A 21,668-nucleotide genomic window follows, 5' to 3' on the forward strand; every position below is an offset into this window, starting at 1 on the left:
TATAGCTTTGTTAAACTTAGTGACTCTCATGTATTAGAATTTTTTTCTCTCTCCTTTTATAATCTGGGAATAAGCAAACCAAGGCTGAAAAGGCCATTTTGAAATGTCAGGGATCCAAGCTCTTTTTGAATTGTTATTCTGCCTTCCTCATTATGAGGCTTTCGCATACAGGCACAAGATACAAGATGAACTGACTGTAATTTGGGGTGGTAGCTAAGAAGAGTGCATGGTTCAGGAAGAAACTAGGGGTAAAACAGTTCTGGGCCACAATTCCTGTGGCCCATGAATGCTCCCACATCGATAAGGTCTTTGAAGATTTCTAAAGGAGGTGACATTTTAGGAGAAGATAGACATTTTAGTATAAGATGTGGAAAAGGATGAAGAAAAGGAGAGCTTAAGTGTTCAAAAATCCATACTTTTGTTTTTCTCCCTCCTGGTTTGGATATATAGTAAAAATACTAAAAATGCTTTAATAATAAGTACAGGTAATATGTTAAGAAACTATATTAATATAGTAATAAGTAATAAGTACAAAATAGTAAAAAAAAAAAAAAAAAGACAAAAAGTACCTGAGTACAATAGAAATGAAATTAAATGTGATTAGAAACTGTTACAGAGTCCAAGCTGGTCCTACTTGCTATACAACAGGCCAGTAAATTGAATGACAAGTTGTTGGGGCAAAGAATAGCAAGTTTATTTGTAAAGACAGAAGACTGAGAAAATGGTGGACTAGTGTCCCAAAGAACCATCTTCCCTGTGTTAGAGTCCAGATTTCTTTTATATTAAAAGAGGAGGAAGTCAGGTCAGACATTTCCTGGTTCCAGTCAGCCTCCAGAGGAGATGTGTCAATTTATTCCCTGCTGCAGTCATTCATAGGTGGACCTAGTCACGATGTTTCCTGTGAGCTAAATAAAAGTATTTTAGCCTAACACTCACTACCTGGGAGGAAGGGTTTCCAGAGATGGGTTATTAGCTATAATTTAAGCTTAGAGGTGACATCACTTTAGTGACCAACTTGTAGTAAAATGCAAACTTTCTTTCCTATTGTAGAATGATGAGAAAATCAGGAATATTTGTGGAATGTGGAAAGAATCGTTTGACAGAAGGTATGATTCTGAGAAACAAAGAATAACAGCCTGGCAAAAGGGCTGGACCTAAGAAATCAACAATTCTTCTGCCAAAGACAAACAAGGATTGTGGCTGAAAGTCAGATTTCCTGTATCTGGCTAGAAGATTAGCATCAAAGTCACAGATCTAACATTAATTGAAGAAAAGGCTGGCAGTTTGAGAATTTAGTCTTTGGTGAAAGTGCTGTGGTGAATTTGAATCCACACCAATGGCAAGATACCAGTTTTCTCAAGGGTTTCTGTAGTTGTTTTCTGTGCCGTAATATCTCTACTTAGCCACAAGGAGCTCTCCATCCCCATCACTGGCCACCAGTCTCTTTCTGTCGACAGCAATGGTGAGATAGCCATCTTTCCCTTGGTTAAGAGAAATCCATAGTTTGTTGTATTTGCCAAGACCAAAAATGTCAGGAAGCCAGGTTAGCAGAACTGCCATTGACATCTTTCACATCAACCACATCTCAAGAGCCAGGATGTCTCTCTATTGGTGATCATATCAGTTATTCCCAGGTCAGCCCCACCAATCACCAAACTCAGGTTACCTGTGTTGAACTGGATGAAACTGGTAACCTTACCAGTCTCTGCATCAATCTGAATGGTGTCTGTCATTTACTTTGATGAAAAGATCCAGATAGCTGCTGGTGTAAGCATCATGTATTGTCCGATGAGGGATTCTTTTAGTGCCCACTCTGCACAACTTGTATGTGGCTTCTCAGACATAATACAATGAATAGCACAGACTTTTGGTGGCATGGATCAGATAGAAATTCTCTCTTGTCTTGTCAGTGCCGATAACATTCATAAAAACAGACGGGTAGCTTATATCAATTTGGACCTTGTAATCAATCTATTACTCTTTCTTTTTCCTCCTAGCATGGTTAATTATGTGTGCGTGTGTGTATGTGTGTGTGTGTGTGTGTGTGTGTGTGTGTGTAGGGCTTCCCAGGTGGCACTTCTGGTAAAGAATCTGCCTGGCAGGGCAGGAAATGCAAGAGACTAGAGTTCAGTCCCTGGGTTTGGAAGATTTCTTAGAGGAGAAAATAGCACCCTACTCCAGTATTCTTGCCTGGAAAATCCCATGGATAGAGGAGCCTGGTGTTCTACAGTCCATGGGGTTGCAAAGAGTTGGATATGACTGAGCATATGATATGTATATACATGTGTATATATATATATATATAGGTATATTATATGTGTGTATATATCTCACAAACTCAAAGCTGTCACATACTAAGATAGCAGATGTGATATGTCAACTTAGATTCAACAAAAGAATTTTAATGTTCAGATTAAATCGATGTGGTAAATTTGAATTTTATTGCCTTTTAGTATCTAAACAAAGCTTTCAACTTTAACTTGGCTTTATTATAATAAAAATGTATATATGTAGAGAGTCTATACTTAGTTTATACTTAGCACAGTATGATTCACATATGGGTATTCCCAAACTTTCTCCTGTCCCCAGGCCCCAAAGGGAAAGCTATTTGCGCACTTAGCTGTCTTCTGTTCCCTACCCTACCCCTCCTCTCCAGAGAAGGGTCTGCTTCTGAGCAGATACTGGAAAAGACAACACCATGGTGGTGAAGCTTCCCTGGTAGCTCAACTGGTAAAGAATCCACCTGCAATGCAGGAGACACCCGTTCGATTCCTGGGTCGGGAAGATCCCTTGGAGAAGGGATAGGCTACCCACTTCAGTATTCTTGGGCTTTCCTTGTGGCTCAGCTGGTAAAGGGTCCACCTGCAATGCAGGAGCCTCCGGTTCAATTCCTGGGTTGGGAAGATCCCCTAGAGAAGGGATAGGCTACCCACTCCAGTGTAAACCCAGTGGATTTGGCCCATGAATCATATTGAACCACTGCATGCATATCTGAGTTATTTTATCTCCTGTTAGAGAATACTTAAGTCTGTTCCTTGAGAAAATTTTGAAGGGAAGGCATTCTTTCAGTCTGGGGCCACTGGTTGATGGACAAGAGCAAGTCCTTTGGCCAGTTTGTCCAGCATCCAATACCTTGGGGTTGCTACCTGCTTCAGTACCCTTTGGGATCATAAACTATTGCTCTTAGGTACCGAGTGAACATGAGAAGTTGTATACAAGCTTTGGAGAAATCATCCGAGGGGAAATGATCTACCTAGTGATTTCCAAAATAGATAAAAGGCCCATTTTAGTAAAAGTTGCACAGTAGATGATACATCAACACAGAGGAAAGAAGTACAGTGGATTTAAAAGCTTTAAAGTGTTGATGTTCCACACGTAAGAGCCTAGAGCAATGTTATTCTCTTTGGACTTAAGGACAATAGGAGCCTCTGTTGTTGGACAGAACTTCTTTAGTTTGATATGACCAGAGCATCGAGCATTTATGATGAGAGCCAAGGGAGGAGGCTCAGAGTTAGTGAGGAAGCCCAGCCAGTAGGGACCAATATTCCATCCTGAGTAACCATACAATTTTTTGCTAAATCTCAGGATGACGGTCTGTGTGAATGGAGTATCCACTAAGTATCTTTCACTGAATGTTTATTTATAATCTCTTGAGCTTCCGTTTTAAGTTTCCTCCATTATTCCCATGCTTTATGCTCTAAAAAAAAAAAGTCTATTTTGTCAGAGGACGGACTTTATTTTCCTTCCAACAGAAAGAAAAGTCAAGTCCAGTTTCATAAATGATGAAGTATAGAGTAATATGTTAATATGTTAATATCTAGCTTTAGCTTTTTAAATGTACAAAGACCAAATTGCTAATTAAAAGTTCCTAAGCATGCAGAACTTAAACACCAAGATTATTAGTTTATTAATAGAATAAACCTTCCAGTAATTTTCAGATCTCAAAGTCATCTATTACCTTCTACCACAAAAGACTAAATATAGAATTTCCTTACTTCTATAGGAAAAAGGGGATACATGTTTCAGACCACACATGAAGAATAGTTTTGCTGTGGTTTTTAGGTATATTCCCACATTTAACGATAGAAACAGAAAGCAATTTAAGAACATTTTCCATGTGTGTCCAAAATGGAAGACACATCATCCTCTTCACAAAAGAGCCAGCAGTTCCTGTTGTCTGACAAGGGCAGTTAACTCATATCCATGTGCACAAGGGCTCGTGGGTGTCCAGGAATACAAACCTTCAGTGAGCTTACCAGAAGTTTTATGATGTTTTCATTTGTGCAGTTTTTCAAATGCAATATATTCCCCTAGGAATAAGTACTTTCCCCATGGCTTCTGCATACGCATGGGATCAAGGCAGCCATTTGATCCTTCACGTGGTAAAGAGTCTGCCAGCAACGCAGAAGACCTGGGTTCGATCCCTGGGTTGGGAAGATGCCCTGAAGGAAGAAATGACTACCCACTCCAATATTCTTGCCTAGGAAATACCATGGACAGACGAGTCTGGTGGGCTACAGTCTGTGGGCTCACCAAGAGTTGGACACAACTGAGCAACTAACACTTTCACAGGACTTTCACATACACACACGCACACACACACACAAATGACCCAACAGCACAAGTGGATAAAGTCATGAGAATTTTCCAGCACTGTGTGGAAAATTAGAAAAAACTCTGAAGTAGTTATTACATCAGCATTTTCTGCAAATGTAATTCAACAAGTGGCACATATTATATCTAGGAAGGATTGGCTATGTCTAGAGAGAGCTAGGTAGTTGTTTCTTTTTAAAAAATGTCTTTGGCTATGCCAGGTCTTAATTGTGGCATGTAGGATCTGGTTCCCTGACCAGGGATTGAACCTGGACCCACGGTATTGGGAGCGTGGAGTCTTAGCCACTGGACCACCAGGGAAGTCCCCAGGCAGTTGTTTCTTATGGGTGGTTATCAGTTCTCTCTCTCTCCTTTGAAAAAGTGCAGATTATGCTAAGGCCCACTAGATTTACGTATTTTGACTGAATTCAGTTATTGCTTCCAAAATAATTCACTTTTTTGAGGGGGATAAGAGTTTCAATTTCCTCAACCCCTTATCCACTCTACCCCATTCCACTATTACCACCACTAATGAATGAAGCCAGACAGTACAAATGTCTTGAGAATGTTCCAACTTTGACAAGGGAAAGTAAAATATTGCATGATTATGTATCACAAATGAGGTTTTGATTGTAGCCACACAACTCAAAGATAAAATGATTTGTTCTGGTTTTGTTCTTAGTCTCTTATTGGTATTGCTCTCCAAGGCACCAATAAGAGGGTGAAAAGAATAAACAGCTTTCCAGGAGGATTTTTCTAAGAATTTCAACCAAAGATCCAAAAGATAATAGCAGAAATCAGATTCAAAAGAAACAAGTAAGGGAACAATGGTAAAATGTGCGGAAAAACAATTGAGGACTGTGGTCATCTACAAGCTTCACCAAAGATTGGCTAGGAAGCCGAGAAGTAGTCAGCATGATACAAGGGAGCAAATGAATGTTTTCCAAACAGGTGTCATTCATTGGGTGTTTTTAGGAAGCTCTAGGATTGATTGAGATGGTTTCGGCATTAGGTCACTTTTCCACGAAATAGTTCTAGCAACTTTCAAGATGTGAGAGATGATGTATTATTTTTGTATAGAAGCAAATTCTGATTTATTAGGGAGAGTATAGATTAGGAAAAGTGACCACCCATGCTTTCTTTTTTATCTTCTTTTCCAGATGTTTTTTGTGTGTTTGTGTTCTTTTGTTGTGATGAACTTGAGTACAATTTTGCAAATTTTTGCCTCCATGATAACATACAAGTCGAGCTGGCTGGACTTTCCCAGAAATGGGGGTGCTAAGTAAAGTAACATGGGCAGAGTCAGGGGCTAATGTTTATATAAACCCTAAAGCACCTTTCAGACCTTAAATGTCAAATCTGCATCAAAATCTAGTTAGAAGGAAGAGTCATTGTTAGTAAATAATAATTCATTGAATTCTATTTAGGGAGTGTTTTGTTTTTTCTGGGTCTACCCTGCTTCTTAGCTTATTATTATAGAAATTTTAAAAATTTTGTTGAATTACAGTTGGTTTACAATGTTGTTAATTTCTGCTGTACAGAAGAGTGACTCAGATGCACACACACACACACATACACATGTATCTTTTTTGTATTCTTTTCCATTCTGGTTTATCACAGGATATTAAATATAGTTTGCTGTGCTAGTAGAGAAAATTTTAATTTTTATTCTATAAGGCAGAAAGTTAAACAGTCATGGACATCTTAAATAAGTTCAAGTAAGGCTGAGATGGAACTAAATTTGGTCAGTTTAATTTTTGGCTGCTCTTCAATGTAGTTTAAACCACAGTTATCACTGATCCGTTCAGTTGCATAATTCATTCTACTTAAGAATGTTCGTCTCTCCCATGCCACACAAGTAGAACTGGCTGGACTTTCCCAGAAATGGGGGTGCTAAGTAAAGTAACATGGGCAGAGTCAGGGGCTAAGATAACACATTTCTACCATGAAATATGCCACAAGAACAAAGGTGGAGACCATTTGATCCATTCCTTAGAATTATTCTTCTTAAAATGTAATTAGCATATGATTTTATTGACTGTGTACTTGAGATTAAAACTGAAGATATATATTCTCCTATATGAAAAAAAAAACAAAAGTGTTTCTAATTTTGGTAAACTTGATAATGTGTCCCTAATGTTCTAGAAAGAACTCTGGAATCCTGGTGCCTTGAAATGAGAAAAATACCTAAGCTCTAAATTTCACAGGGTAGAAGAGATCAGTTTCATTTTAAACTCTTCTGCAATTTAGTTGACAGCACCAGGGTATCATTTGACTTGCATGTCTTCAGCATATATTAGGAAGTTACTAGGCTAAATGAGGTTAAGGAGGAGTTTATGGTAAAATATCCATGCCCTTGAGCAATGTATAAACATGTGTATTCTTAGAAGCTTTGTTAACATAGGACAATGTGCTGGTACGTTTGTAACTCACCTAAATATTCCAGCAAACAAGATGTCACAGAGATATGATATCCTCATGGCACAAAAATGTAGACATTTATGATGTGTTGTTTTATGTTTTCAGTAAATTGTGTGGGAAGCTGTGGTGAATTAGCATTGAACTGAGGGTAAGACTTTCCTATTCCTTCCATCCCCGTAAGCTAATTTCACCTTGCTACCCAGGCTGGTCTGCAAGGTTTATTTCCACAAGAGTTTTCCCTTGACGAATTCACACTTTATAAGATTTTAAATTTCAAAAACCACCTGAAACATGCTGTTTCACTTCTGTGTCCCGCCCAAGTGCCTGTCACATACTTAACCCAATAAATAGTTACAGAAAGAAGAGAGGAAAGAGGAAAGGATGAAAGGGAGAGAGGGAGGGAGGGTTCTATGTTCTGTGTACATTGTGGTCACACTGGATAGTGTAGTAAGTGTGGGGTGGTGTGTATAGTTCAAATAGTCATAGGTCTCTCCCCGTGTTGTTGGTTGACATGTCCTGTTCTGATGTTGACTAGAACAAACCACCTGTAACTAGCAAGCCAGTCACCATTTTTTAAATTTTATTATGTTTTTAATTAATTTTTATTGGCATATAGTTAATTTACAACATTGTGTTAGTTTTAGGTGTACAGCAAGGTGAATCAGTTATGCATATACATGTATCTACTCTTTTTAAGATTCTTTTCCCGTATAGGTTATTACAGAGTATTAAGTAGAGTTCCCTGCAGCAACCTTATTTTTAGAAAGTAATCACAAAATGGGGAGAGATGTAGGCCAGTCACCATTTTAAAGATTTGATCTCAACAAATATCCACCTGTCTGATTCACTGTTGCATGCTCTGTAAAATTTGGTGTTCAGAGCATTTGAGTTACTACCTCAGGCCCTTAAAAAAATTTTTTTAAAATAATTTTCCTGTAAAAGGAATACATCTTTTTTGACTATTGAACACTAGGTAAATGTGTAATTTCAGTGTTTGGGGAGTCCTGGTCCAGCGAGAATGATACTTATATTGTATTTCTATGACATAGACACACATAGAGGCAGGCCTACTGACTGGAAGGAAATAAAGGGAAGAATCTAGTTATGAAAAAACTAGATAATTGAAGAGGGAAAGGAATCTAAGGCATGAGCTCTCACCATCTACTCTCCTGCTGCACCTATTTTGGTCTGATTAGAGGGAACCTGCCCATCTTATTCCCACCACAGGAAGCCCATCTACATATCTGGTAGCTGACGAGGTGAGCAAGAACTCGGGGCACTGTGAGTTATGTACTGTGTAAGCGTGAGCTCTCTACTCACTGTAGAAGTGTTGATTGGCTCAGGCTCTATGCACCGTATTGCCAGGGACTGTCCACTGAGTGGTCTCTTAGGGCAGCATTTCCAGTAGTGAATTCTCCTTTGTTAGGCAACTGGTCCTCAAACTTTTAATATCAGTAGTTATCTTGCTAATGTTTCATAACTTAGTGGACTTATGGGATATGCACCCATGCTTACAAGACTTCCAAGATGTTTTGTACACCTGAAACTAACACAATATTGTAAATCAGCTCTACTTCAATAAAAAAGTACAAACTTCCAGACACAAAATAAATGTCATGCAGAGGTAATGTACAGAATGGTAACTATAGTTAATAATACTATATTGTGAACTTGAAAGTGGCTAAGAGAGTGCATTTAAAAAATTCTTGTCACAAGAAAATAAAATTGTCAATCTGTGAGGTATGGATGGTATGTTATGGTGATAATTTCACAGTATACACAAGTATTGAATCTTATCATACACCTGAAACTAATATAATATGTCAATTATACCACAATATTTTTTAAAAATAAATCAAGTAGACAGATGACCCTCAGGAACAGAAAAAGGAGAGCAAGTTCACACTTTGCACATTCATTGAGCTATCCATTTATAATTTGTGTAATGTTTGTATGTTTGTGAAAACTCAGTAAAAACTCATTTCAAAACATATCTATTCAACAAGCTGCTTTGCTTATTTAAGGAATGAAGAAACTAATCCTCATTTTAAGCATTAGTTAGGCAAGTAGTTGTTAGGAAATTTAAACATTGTATAGAAGATTAGATGAAGTGACTTTTGGTTATGTAATATTTTGACCCTTATGTTGTGTAATTTTCTGATGCTAGGCTGAAGTCTCCTATATCTTCAATCATTCTTCAGATAACTCTGTTTCATGTCCATCCATTATTGTAAACCAATTTCTTTTGAAGGCAAATGGTTCTCCAAGAACAGAACCATCAGCTTTGTTGTTCTAAATGGCACAGAGTGCCTGCAGGTTTTATGAAATTTCACTGATGTGTGTTGGCACTTGTGCTGTGAGTCTTTGTCAGACAGTCCCCAGTAGCAGAAACTAAAGCCCATTAACCTTCATGTTGCTCTTACTCTCCCTCATTTTCCAAGTTGTACTAAGTGCTCAATGTTTGGGGTCTGCTGTTGACATGTTGTTTGCTCTTTCAGTCCCTTTGGTTCTAGGCATCTTCAGGGAATACTAACAGAAATGGAAAACAAATGTAAAGTAAAAAGTCAAGAAGGAGTGTAAAGCAGGCAAAAAAAAAAAAGCAATTTTTGTCTTACAAAGTGAAGCTACGAGTAATTTGATGGAGGAAGAAGCCACAGCAAAGAATCCAAAGCATGTGATTCATGAGATAAAATGAGTCTCAAGTGAGAACAAAACGTGACGGAGGAAGTTCAGTCCTTGAGAGGTCCTGAGCTACAAATATGGACCACACAGAATTTTAAACTTTTGATTGGAAGCTACTAAGAAAAAATAAAATACATATAGTCTATATAAAAAACAAAACAAAGTGTTTAGGAATCTTCCTACAAATTTATCCATAGAAGAAAAACAGTTTATGCCCTGTGTTCAGGATGGGGTTTATCAGATACCAGGCATTTCACCAGGTGTCACTGCATATCTGGAAGATAGCTCTTATTTGTAAATATGATTCAGTATTCCTGTCTTGCCTTCTATGAGGCCTTCCTATATACATAGTTCCTTAATTTTTGTATCTTAAATGGGTTTCTGTCACTTGCAACCAAAAGTATACTAATACTTAAACCTGCAAGTGTTTTTTAAAAAAATATAACCTTGGAGAAAATATGGAACCAATTCATGGGGGCTGGAAGCACTGTTTCCCGATTCCAAAAATAGAATGAAAACCTGTTAATTTTTGGTAACGATACCTGATTTTTCTCTTGAGATCAGATATTATGCTCTTTGAGGCTGAAGTTGTGATAATTTTGTAGTAAATTATTGGGCTTTCCAGGTGGTATTCAGAATCTGTGTGCCAGTTCAGGAGGTGCAGGTTCAATCCCTGGGTTGGGAAGATCCTCTGAAGAAGGAAAGGCAAACCACTCCAGTATTCTTGCCTGGGAAATCAAATGGATAGAGGAGGCTGCTGGGCTACAGTTCATGGGGTTGCAAAGAGTCGGACATGACTTCTTGTTGTTCCATAGACTGCAGCACACCAGGCTTCCTTGTCCTTCACTAGCTCCAGGAGCTTGCTCAAACTCACATCCATTGAGTTGGTGATTCCATCCAACCATCTCATCCTCTGTCACCCTCTTTTCCTCCTGCCCTCAATCTTTCCCAGTATCAAGGTCTTTTCCAATGAGTCAGCTTTTTGCATCAGGTGGCCAAAGCATTGGAGCTTCAGCTTCAGCATCAGTCCTTCCAATGAATATTCAGGATTTATTTCTTTTAGGATTGACTGGTTTGATCTCTTGCCACACAAGGGACTCTCAAGAGTCTTCTATAGTACCACAATTAGAAAGGACATGATTTAGGGGCTGAAAAACAAGAAAAGCAAATTACTAAATTAGCAGAAATTGCTGTTTATTTCTGATGGCCTCCATAGATGTATTTCAAGAGGGCAAGAAGTTCCTGTACAAGGTTACATTGCTAAAAACTAGAATTGGAAATAATGGGGTAAGTCTATAACTTTGTTTTGGGAAGATCTTAACCTGCTTAAGATCAAATTTTCATTGGTCTTTCTGAGTTGAGATATTAGTATAGTGTTTTTTTTAATAAACTTTACTTCTGATGCTAAAGATAACACAGGGTTGACGTTTGAAATATGAATATGCAGAAAAAGAGATTAACCAGAGAACACCAGTTTCATAGTCTCTTACTCCTCTTATCTCACAAAGCACCCTTTGACAATTGCTATATTATGTAGTTCTGGTTGGAAATTAACCTTAGCATTATTCCATCATTCTTGAGCTGTGCAGTCCAGTATGGCAGCCACTAGCCACATGTGGCCAGGTAAATTTAAGTTAATTAAAATTAAATAAAATGAAAAATGTAGTTCTTCTTTGGCTCAAGCCACTTAGCAAGTTCTTAGAGGCTATGTATGCCTAATGTCTACCATAATGGATGGCACAAAATAAGAGCATTTCCATCATTGAAGGAAATTTTATAAGATAGCTTTGATCTAAAATTCATTTATGGAAAAAAATATCTAGCTGCCCAAGTCAGCCCTACTGTGTTTTGTTTATGCTCCAAGGCTGATAACTTTAAGTAGAAATTAAATTAGAAGAATGGACAACATCTTCAGTTTGTAGTTCAGTCTGTGTTAGACCACACAGTTTCCTATACTGTTAATTAGTAAGGAGTGTCTACAATAATGATATTGAGCAGCAGTCACTTAAATAGTCTTAGGATAATTATATGATCAAAAATATTCTCAAGACTGAAAAAAAAGTGACCACATTTCTCAACATCTTAAGTAATTCACAGTCACCAAAATCACCACCAAGAGAACTGGACAACTCAGTTGGGACAACCCAAGGATTCTACAATGCCTCTTTCATGGATGATCCTGAAAAACAGTGAAAATATTTACAAGAGTCTGATCTTGGGGTCAATATTGACCAATTATGAGGCTAAGTCAATTGTCAAAGAAGTTAGTCACACATCCAATGTCCATCTTCTTACCTCCATCTATAAGTGTCCAAGGTGTGCTGCATTCCCCTCTCTAGTTTTTTAAATGGGAATTTCCACTGCTGCTATCTTCCCCTTCCCACCCCACTCTCTGCCACCTTGAGCTATATTAGAGGAGAATGTTAAGTCTATATATTTTTTGTACCTCAAGAGCCTTCTTTGCATCTGATGGAGCCCTCTAGAGAAGGAATCCTGAATTTCTGAACAGATGATCATGTCACTTCTGGAACATTAACAGGACGTAATTTCTAATTGTCTACTGCACAGTTAGTAGAGTGGGGTTGAGTGGACTTGAGGTTCATGGAACAGGTAAAGTAGGTTAAGCAAGAGTTCATTAGGAATTGTGTGTGAAAATGAGGAAATACATGTGTTAGAGAAGTCATAGAATAATGAAGAACTCTTTAGTTGTGATAAATTCCAAATCTGGTAGAACATCTCTGCTCAGTCTGACATATTGTTGTTTTTGTTTTTTGTTTTTTTATAGTATGACTCCTCTTGGCTCCAGTAGGTTGGTGAAGCTTATACTTATCCAAAGGCTTTTCCCAGACATTTCCCTCTAGCCAGAGCTGATCAGTCTAAAGATGAGCACCAGACCTAGGCTTGATAAAATGAAGTATGAAAGTCCAGATTGTGATCATGGACAATCTTTCAGAAAAAAAGAACATACAATTAAGAGCAGGAAAACCTGAGTCTCGTCATAACTGTCAGTTTGTTCAGCCTGGGACCTATCACTTTATCTCTCTGGACCTGTTTCTTCATATGTAAAAAGAAAGGCTTGATACTAAAATATTGTTATATATTCCAGGGTATTATCTATGGAATATTAGTGACCATAATGCAAGGGAAAAAATGGTGTTGGTCAGTTCTGCACTTACTGAAATTTCTTTACAATAAGACTTCTCAGAACATTGAATAAATTAATGTGCACTGTGAATCTTCTAGGAAGATCCAAATGTACAATATTTACTTAATTTCTTTGATATCAGATCATTTTCTTCCCTGGGAGGCTTTCACAAAGCAATGTTTGCATGGAATACATTTTGAAAAATATAGCAGAAGATCTTCTCCGAGATTCTTTGCTGCTCCAAGATCCCAAGCATTTCATGCTCCCAGCTTTCACTGGCTTATGGTACAGCCCAGTGGAGAAGAGAGCATTTAATATCGAGTCTACATAGTTTGAAATCAGACCCTCACTTCAGTTAGAAATCTTGTGAGGCACCCAGATGTGTCGCTTGCATACTGCCAAGCAGGCAGCTTGACTGGATTTTTGTTCAAATCAGGCGAGCCTGTTGGCATGGAGCAGAAAGAGAGAGTGAGGATTCCTGGCTGCCTTTTCCATTAGCCACGCAGCAGCTGCAGCTCATGGCTGAACTGTTCTTCGTCTTAACTGGGCATGTGTCCAATAGCACAGAAGAATATAGACAAGGAAGAAAGGGGTGGTGGATTCCCTTTAGGATCCGAAGGACAGCAAGGTACTACCTATCCTTAGCTAAAGGAATCCTAGAGCATTTACCCAGGATTCCAACACTGAGGGCAGGAGAAGGGGGGCAACAAAAGGATGATGGGTAGTTGACATCATCAACTCAACAGAAGTGAGTTTGAGCAAACTCACCACTCAGGAGATGGTGAAGGACAGGGAACCCTGGCATGCTGCAGTCCATGGGGTCGCAGAGAGTCAGACACAGCTGAGCGGGTGAACAACAACCAACATTAGAAGCTATTTGAAAGGTCATCTCATCTGAACTCAGTGGCTACTTGACTTCTTTTTGTCATGGTGTTAGATATTTTCATTGAGAAACAGTTTAACAGCAAAGCAAGGTGTTGTACCCACAGAGATCTAATAAGCAGAAAAGGCTCCTTTATTGACTCCCTACAGGTTCCATCTGTTGGTTTGGTTCTACCTTCTAGGATCATTTAGAATGAGCCTAAACCAGTCTCACATGACAGACGTAAAAATCAGAAGGTGATTCACCTTGTAGTTCTGAAGATCAGATGAAATGCCAGTGAAACTGCTTTGAAACCATTCAATAACATGACAGATAAATATAGAAAATTACATTGAGCATTTTTTATAACTTCCTTGTACCATCTTCTCTCAAAGTTGGGGTACACAATTTTTGCTTAAGTCACTAGATATTTGTGCATATTTCTAAAAGAGTATCTATATAGCTAATGTATGCAATATATGGAACATAGTGCTTTTGTTAGCATATGGGTAAATATTACATATAATTCACATTAAGCACCAAGATAGAAATCCCCAAATATGCATGCAGCAGCTGTAGTATAATCATACACTGGCAGTGAATTATTGTCTAAAGGTGAACCATATAATAAGCTCTGCAATGGTCAGTGGGTGAAGAACTCAGAGGAGGGGCCTACCAGGGATTTTGTCTGGGGAACTGTTTGATCTGTCGCCAACTTGGTCACAGATATCGATTACAGAAAATTCTATGAGATATGCATATCATTAACTTAGTAACATAATATTTTGGTCTCTATGGCGTTCCTCTTAAATGTATAAATGTAGCTAACAACATGTGTTTCTGCCAGTGAGAGAGATTTTTTTAGGTGAATCACCATAAAACTTGGGGGGAGTAAAGAGCTTTCTGATATTTTAACAGAAACTATAGAAACTAGACTGCATTAATCAATCCTTTTGAAGTTTTTCATGAATCACTTTATACCCTAAATGAACTTTGGGAAAAAAAAACAAACAACCTTGAAATGCCTATAGGTAAATTGACAAATTGCTCATTTGACTAAAGTTTTTCTTAAAACTCAGAATGTCAGCAAAATAGCAAGTTAAAAGTTTCTGGAATCTTTGGTTGAATAGATTTTGTTATTTCTTCTGTTCAGAGGAGAATTCACTATATTTTGAGCATGTCCCAAAGAAAACTTAGACCAAATGATTCTTCCTTTTTCAATTATTTTAAGAGATCATCTTTATGGAATTATGTGTTATCTCAAAAAGGAGTTCTTTGTTATCTCTGCTAATTTGCCTCAAACTACCATTCCTTTTCTTGAACAATTTTTCACTAAGACAGGTATAAATGATTAATCACTCTTTATTTTTAGCAATCCACACATTTTCTAGTAAATACTTTGAAAACAAACATTTGAATCCTTTTTAGTTTTCTGACTCTTTTATCAGACATTGAATTTTATTTGGCTCATTTGTTGGCATGGAACTGAAAACATCACTTCAAATTACCATGAGTGATCTGAAAAACTATGGAATAATTTATATCTAAAAGTTGAATAGACCTCCATTATTATCTGTAGAGTTTTTCATCCAATGTAGGAGTATAAGGAATTTCTGACAGGTTAATATTCAACCAATCTTTCTCCTTTCCTTCCTTCCCTCCTTCTGTCCATTTGTCTGTTAAGTTTAGATAGATAGATGATAGCTAGCTAGATAGACAGACAAGGGTATTCTGACAGGAAACCAAAATCTTTGGATCAGAAGACAGATTGTTATTACCCACAGAGCATTTTAGCATTACTTTTCCAGTCCCCCACAGGGCAACACAATGAGGACAGATGTTCACTTGAACATTCATCAGGATTGTTCCATAGGAGAGGAGCTCAGAAATTATGAGACTCAAAGCTTAAATAATGTGGCTAGCACAAGATCCCATTCTCCCTTCAGAGAGAGAAAGTCCTTCACTCTGGAATATAATCAAATCTCTGGGGAGAGGAATGAGAAATTTCCAGAGTTTTTAGTACCCTAGAGTGTAAACAAGTGGTTCTGGGGTAAACAAGCCTTAAAACGTATTCACTGTATGTTATCTTTTCATCCTTTCACCAAGTTAATACTAGTGTTCTTCCTCAGATTTCCTGCACTGTGTGGAAAGGTGGAAATATCCATTCTAGGGGTGAATGAATATTCAGTGGGGTCTTCAAGTGGTGAAGACAAAGCCTAAACAAGATAAAATAAGTAAGTATATTGTACATTAGAAAATGAAGTGCTGAAGGAAAACCTCAAGAGGAGGAGAGAGACAAAAGTGTGAAAGCTGGGCGGGGCAGATTGAAATTCTAGGGTGGTTCAAAGTGGTCTGGAAGCTGTCATGTTACCGAGTCCGTCACTTTCAAATTACAGATCCCTTTGAAATGAAAGAAAAGATTTGAGGAGATTTTCTTTAACAATTTAGTTTTTTGTTGATGTTGTTGTTTTTTAACTCAGAAATTCTCTGTACTTCACTTTAGTCTTTCTTCTCCTCCTTCTACACCAGCTGCCATGATAAGAGACAGTTGATGTGGGAAAATCTAAGGTCCCCATTTGATGGGAATTCTCGACAGTTTTGCAACAGGACACAAATCAAATTAGAAAATAATACCTCAGCCCAAGAACTAAAAAGCAAGAATGTGTGAAAATATGACAACTTGGAATTAAAATGAGGAAATCCCAGATGTTCTGAGGCTGTTTGGCCACAACAACATGACAGTGATTCAGGGGCGTTTGCCATTTTTTATCCTAGGGTGGCTTCCCTCGCCCCCATCCCGTGCCAAGTCATGTATCTGCTCTCTCTCTGCTCAGAGAATAGAAGCTTATTTCACCATTAGCCTAAACAAGCCAAAAGGACAAACAGACTTCAAGTAAGAGTACATACTTTCTTTCAATTCCAAAGTAAATTATTTTTGAGTTATTCCTTTCCTTGACACAAATAATCGTGACTTGATTAAATGCAGAGATTTCAAATGATGGCACTTGGGGCTTTTGATTGGAAAACAAGAGATAATATGAACACAACTCTTGATATTTCAATGTAGTCACCTGTCAAAATTGTGAGTAAAATGTCATTTCTTAGATTATTACATCTTTCTCCTCTCGAATAGTATATAACGATGACACCACTTCACCCTGAAACCTCTGTCTTTTCTTCGTCTGTCTCTTACCACGCATGTCTAGATTGTTAAACGTTCTTGTTTTGCCTTATTCTTGTAATACGTGCATGTGTGTTAAGTCGCTTCTGTCGTGTTCTACTCTGTGCCCTATGGACTGCAGCTTGCCAGTCTCCTCTGTCTGTAGGATTGCCTAATTGTTAGGTGACTTCTTTACCACTAGTGCCACTTGGGAAGCCCCTGTAATATGTAAGGTCCTTCAAAATTAATTTTTCTTTTCCTTTTTTTTTCATTCTTTGTCATTTATTCAATTAAGCTGGAATAAATGAATTCCTCACTTCACAAGGGTGCAGGACAGTCCCAGGAATGAAGAGGACAGACTGACAATTACTAGACTGAAATACAAGCCTTTGAAAGAGTTACCATAAGCCTGCTTTTTATTGTTGTTTGTTGTTCAGTTGCTCGGTCATGTCCGACTCTTTGCAACCCCGTGGATTGCAGCAAGCCAGGCTTCCCTGTCCTTTGCCATCTCCCAGAGCTTGCTCAAATTCATGTCCATTGAGTTAGTGATGCCATCCAACCATCTCTTCTTAGCATGAAACAATGCTTCACTGAGAGTGGACATTTTCCCCCCCAGTTTCATTGAGATAGAATTGACATACAGCACCATGTAGGGCTTCCCCCCTGGCTCAGTGGTAAAGAATCCGCCTGCAATGCAGGAGATGGGAATTCAATCCCTGGGTGGGGAATATCCATAAAAGAGGACATGGCAACCCACCCCAGTGTTCTTGCTAGGAAAATCTTATGGACAGAAAATCTCACGTGGCAGGCCACAGTGTATGGGGTCACAATGAGTCAGACACCTCTGAAGCAACTGAGCATGGGTAACTTTAAGATATACAACATAAAGATTTATCTTAATACATCATGAAATGGTCTCGTGAACGTCCATCATCTCATATAACTGCAACACTGAAGAAATAGAAAAGAAAATTTTTCGTTGTGAGGATTTACTCTCCCAATAACTTTCATTTATAGCATAAACATATAGCAGTGTTAGTTATCTTTACTGTGTTGTACATTCTACCCCTAGTCCTTATTCATCTTATAACCATAAGTTTGTACAACGCCCTCTCCTCTGGTAACCACACATCTGATCTTTTTTTTTTTTTATGAGTTTATTTATTTGTTTATGAAGTGCAATTGATCTACAACATCCTGTTAGTTCTTGGAACACAGCATAGTAGTTTATTTCTATACCTTTCAAAATGTCACCATGATAAGTCTAGTTGCTCCCTGTTGCCGTACAGAGATATGCCTTTTCTTATGCATTTTGAATATCCTCTGTTGTATCTAACACAGGTTTTGATCAACAATTACCTTCTCGTTGATGGATTAATTCTTCTTCTACCTCACTTGTGGCAGCAAGTGTTCACTTTTCTGTTCAACATGGGAAATGACAGCAACAACTAGACCATCTGTAGTTCTAAAACCAGGGGTGGGGCTGAAGGTGAGAGGGATAAATGAGTCTTTTAACCAAGACTTTAGGTAACTTCATTCCCTGTGATGAGAAGTACAGATGGAGTAGACAGCAACACCTTCAGCCTCGATCAGAACAGTGTTGCTCTGATTCTTTTCTTTTTCCTGACCACGAGCGGCTTAGGAAGAACTTCTGGCAGAGTTATACCCTCCCAACCATCAGACACCTACAAAAAATTGTCATCCTCGTACAAAAGCAAGCCATGACTTGTAGGGAATGACCCAACTCAAATATGTATTGGAGCTTTGGAATACATGCTTTGATTTTCTTTTTAAAGATTTACTTGCTCTTCCATAACAGTAACTTAAATTCTTGTTTATAAAGTGAAGTCTCAATGAAATGCTATTCTCTAACCCTGTTCTTAAGAAAAGCCATGTAAAATTATTACTTGAAATTATACTCTATGTCTCCTATTGAATTCTGTTTTGTATTAGGGAGAAGAATTGGAAGATTCCAGTACAAATTTGAAAAACTTAATCAGACTTTTGAAGAGAATTAGTTGGTTATTAAATTCAAGGATCTTCTTCTACCTGAAACATTCCCCTCTCAAACCCTCCCAATCAATTACTTGGGCCTATTTTAGTTTCCTAAATCCCAGTTTTCTAAAACCCTGAATATTCACTGGAAGGACTGATGCTGAAGCTGAAGCTCCAATACTTTGGCCACCTGATGCGAAGAACTGATTCACTGGAAAAGACCCTGATGCTGGGAAGGATTGAAGGTAAAAGGAGAAGCAGGCAACAGAGGATGAGGTGGTTAGACAGCATCACCAACTCAATGGACATGAATTTGAGCAAACTATGGGAGATAGCGAAGGACAAGTAAGCCTGGCATGCTGCAGTCCACGGGGTTGCAAAGAGTCAGACATGACTTAGCAACTGAACATCAACATTTTAGTTTCATCACTGGACTTGTGCATACTTGTTATAACACTTAGCTACTGAAATGATCTCTTTTAAGCCATTCTCTGCAAATACATCAAGATTGTAGAGCAGGGGCAGTATTGTATCTCACTCTCATTTGTATCTCTAACATTAATTGTTGAATGAAATGTTCAATAATAAATGAATGAAAGTGGCAGAAATACAAGAACCATCTTACTCATGGAAAGGCAGTTAATAGGAATAATCTATACCTCATTACTTTAACTTGTGTGTATTTTTAATAATGATTGTGTGAATTAACTAAATGTCACCATTACCAATTTTCTCATTAACATAGTGACATGTGATACCCTATGCCTCTATTATTAGAATTCTGTATTTTAGGAAGGAAAATTCCAATAATGAACCAAAACTGCTGCTTTATATATTACAACTGAACCTTCCCTAGAGGTTTCATACGAGACTGGCTTAGAAAGCCAATGGAAAGTAATTTGTGAAAGAGACTGGAAAAGATCATAGCAAGTAAAAAGAAAATAATTTCCAGTACTGAAGAATTACATTATTGGGGGATATAAAAGTCATCTTTGCAATAATTTTCTGATTTTCCTACTTTGTCAAAATTCAAGTCCTGAGCAAGAAATTGATCTGAATTTTTTTTTTTTTTTTTTTCATTTTGAAACCTGCTCTTTGTTCCATTTTAAAGGCAAAGTAGGACTTCTCTGATGGTCCAGTGGTTAACATTCCATGCTTCCACTGCAGGGGGAGAAGGTTTGATCTCTAGTTCAGAAGGTTTCCACATGCCACACAGTGGAGTAAAAAAATAAAATAAAATAAATAAAAATGCATATAAAAGCAAAGTGATACCTATAAGTGAAGGTGTCCAAATTTGTATGTAACTTTAACAAAAATAACACCACCCTGATTAGGTCCCACGATTTTCCATACATTACTAATATGCATTAGTATTAATACTGAAGCATCTTCATCACCTCCACCATAGTTTGGCCCCAGGTAAATAACAGGGAGGGAACACAGCCCCACCCATCAACAGAAAATTGGATTAAAGATTTACTGAGCATGGCCCTGCACATCAGAAAAAGACCCAGTTTCCCTCTCAGTCAGTCTCTCCAATCAGGAAGCTTCCATAAGCCTCTTATTCTTCTCCATCAGGGCGCAGACAGACTGAAAACTGCAATCACAGGAAACTAACCAATCTGATCACATGGACCACAGCCTTGTCTAACTCAATGAAACTATGAGCCATGCCCTGTAGAGCCACCCAAGACAGACGGATCATGGTGGAGAGTTCTGACAAAATGTGGTCCTCTGAAGAAGGGAATGGCAAACCACTTCAGTATTCTTACCTTGAGAACCCCATGAACAGTATGAAAAGGCAAAAAGATAAAACACTGAAAGATGAACTCCCCAGGTCAGTAGGTGCCAAATATGCTTCTGGAGATCAATGGAGAAGTAGCTCCAGAAAGAATGAAGAGATGCAGCCAAAGCAAAAACAATACCCAGTTGTGGATGTGACTGGTGATGGAAGTAAAATTCGATGCTGTAAAGAGCAATATTGCATAGGAACCTGCAATGTTTGGTCCATGAATCAAGGCAAATTGGAAGTGTTCAAACAGGAGATGGTAGAGTTAATGTTGACGTTTTAGAAATCAGCAAACTAAAATGCACTGGAAGGGGTGAATTTAACACAGATGACCATTATATCTACTACTGTGGGAAGAAGACCTTAGAAGAAATGGAGTAGCTCAAAGTCAACAAAAGAGTCCAAAATGCAGTACTGGGGTGCAATCTCAAAAATGACAGAATGATCTCTGTTTGTTTCCAAGGCAAACCATTCCATATCCTAGTAATTCAAGTCTATTCCACAACCAGAAATGCTGAAGAAGCTGAAGTTGAATGGTTCTATGAAGACCTACAAATCCTTCTAGAACTAACACCCAAAAAAGATGTCTTTTTCATTATAGGGGACTGGAATGCAAAAGTAGGAAGTCAAGAAACACTTGGAGTAACAGGCAAATTTGGCCTTGGAATACAGAATGAAGCAGGGCAAAGGTTAATAGAGTTGTGCCAAGAGAACGCACTGATCATAGCAAACACCCTCTTCCAACAACACAAGAGATGACTCTACACATGGACATCACCAGATGGTCAATACCGAAATCAGATTGATTATATTCTTTGTAGCTAAAGATGGAGAAGCTCTATACGTTCAGCAAAATCAAGACCAGGAGCTGACCATGGCTCAGATCATGAACTCTTTATTGCCAATTCAGACTTAAATTGAAGACAGTAGGGAAAACCAATAGACCATTCAGGTATGACCTAAATCAAATCCCTTACAATTATACAGTGGAAGTGACAAATAGATTCAAGATATTAGATCT

General features: G+C 38.1%; 1 pseudogene; it reads right to left on the reverse strand.

The window, feature by feature from the left end:
• Positions 1–1,395: 1,395 nt before the first annotated feature.
• The window catches only part of LOC122451760, a 77,565-nt pseudogene continuing 57,292 nt past the window's right edge, over positions 1,396–21,668 (reverse strand).

This window comes from Cervus canadensis, chromosome 13 (genome assembly GCF_019320065.1).
Source record: "Cervus canadensis isolate Bull #8, Minnesota chromosome 13, ASM1932006v1, whole genome shotgun sequence".
Lineage (NCBI taxonomy): Eukaryota > Metazoa > Chordata > Mammalia > Artiodactyla > Cervidae > Cervus > Cervus canadensis.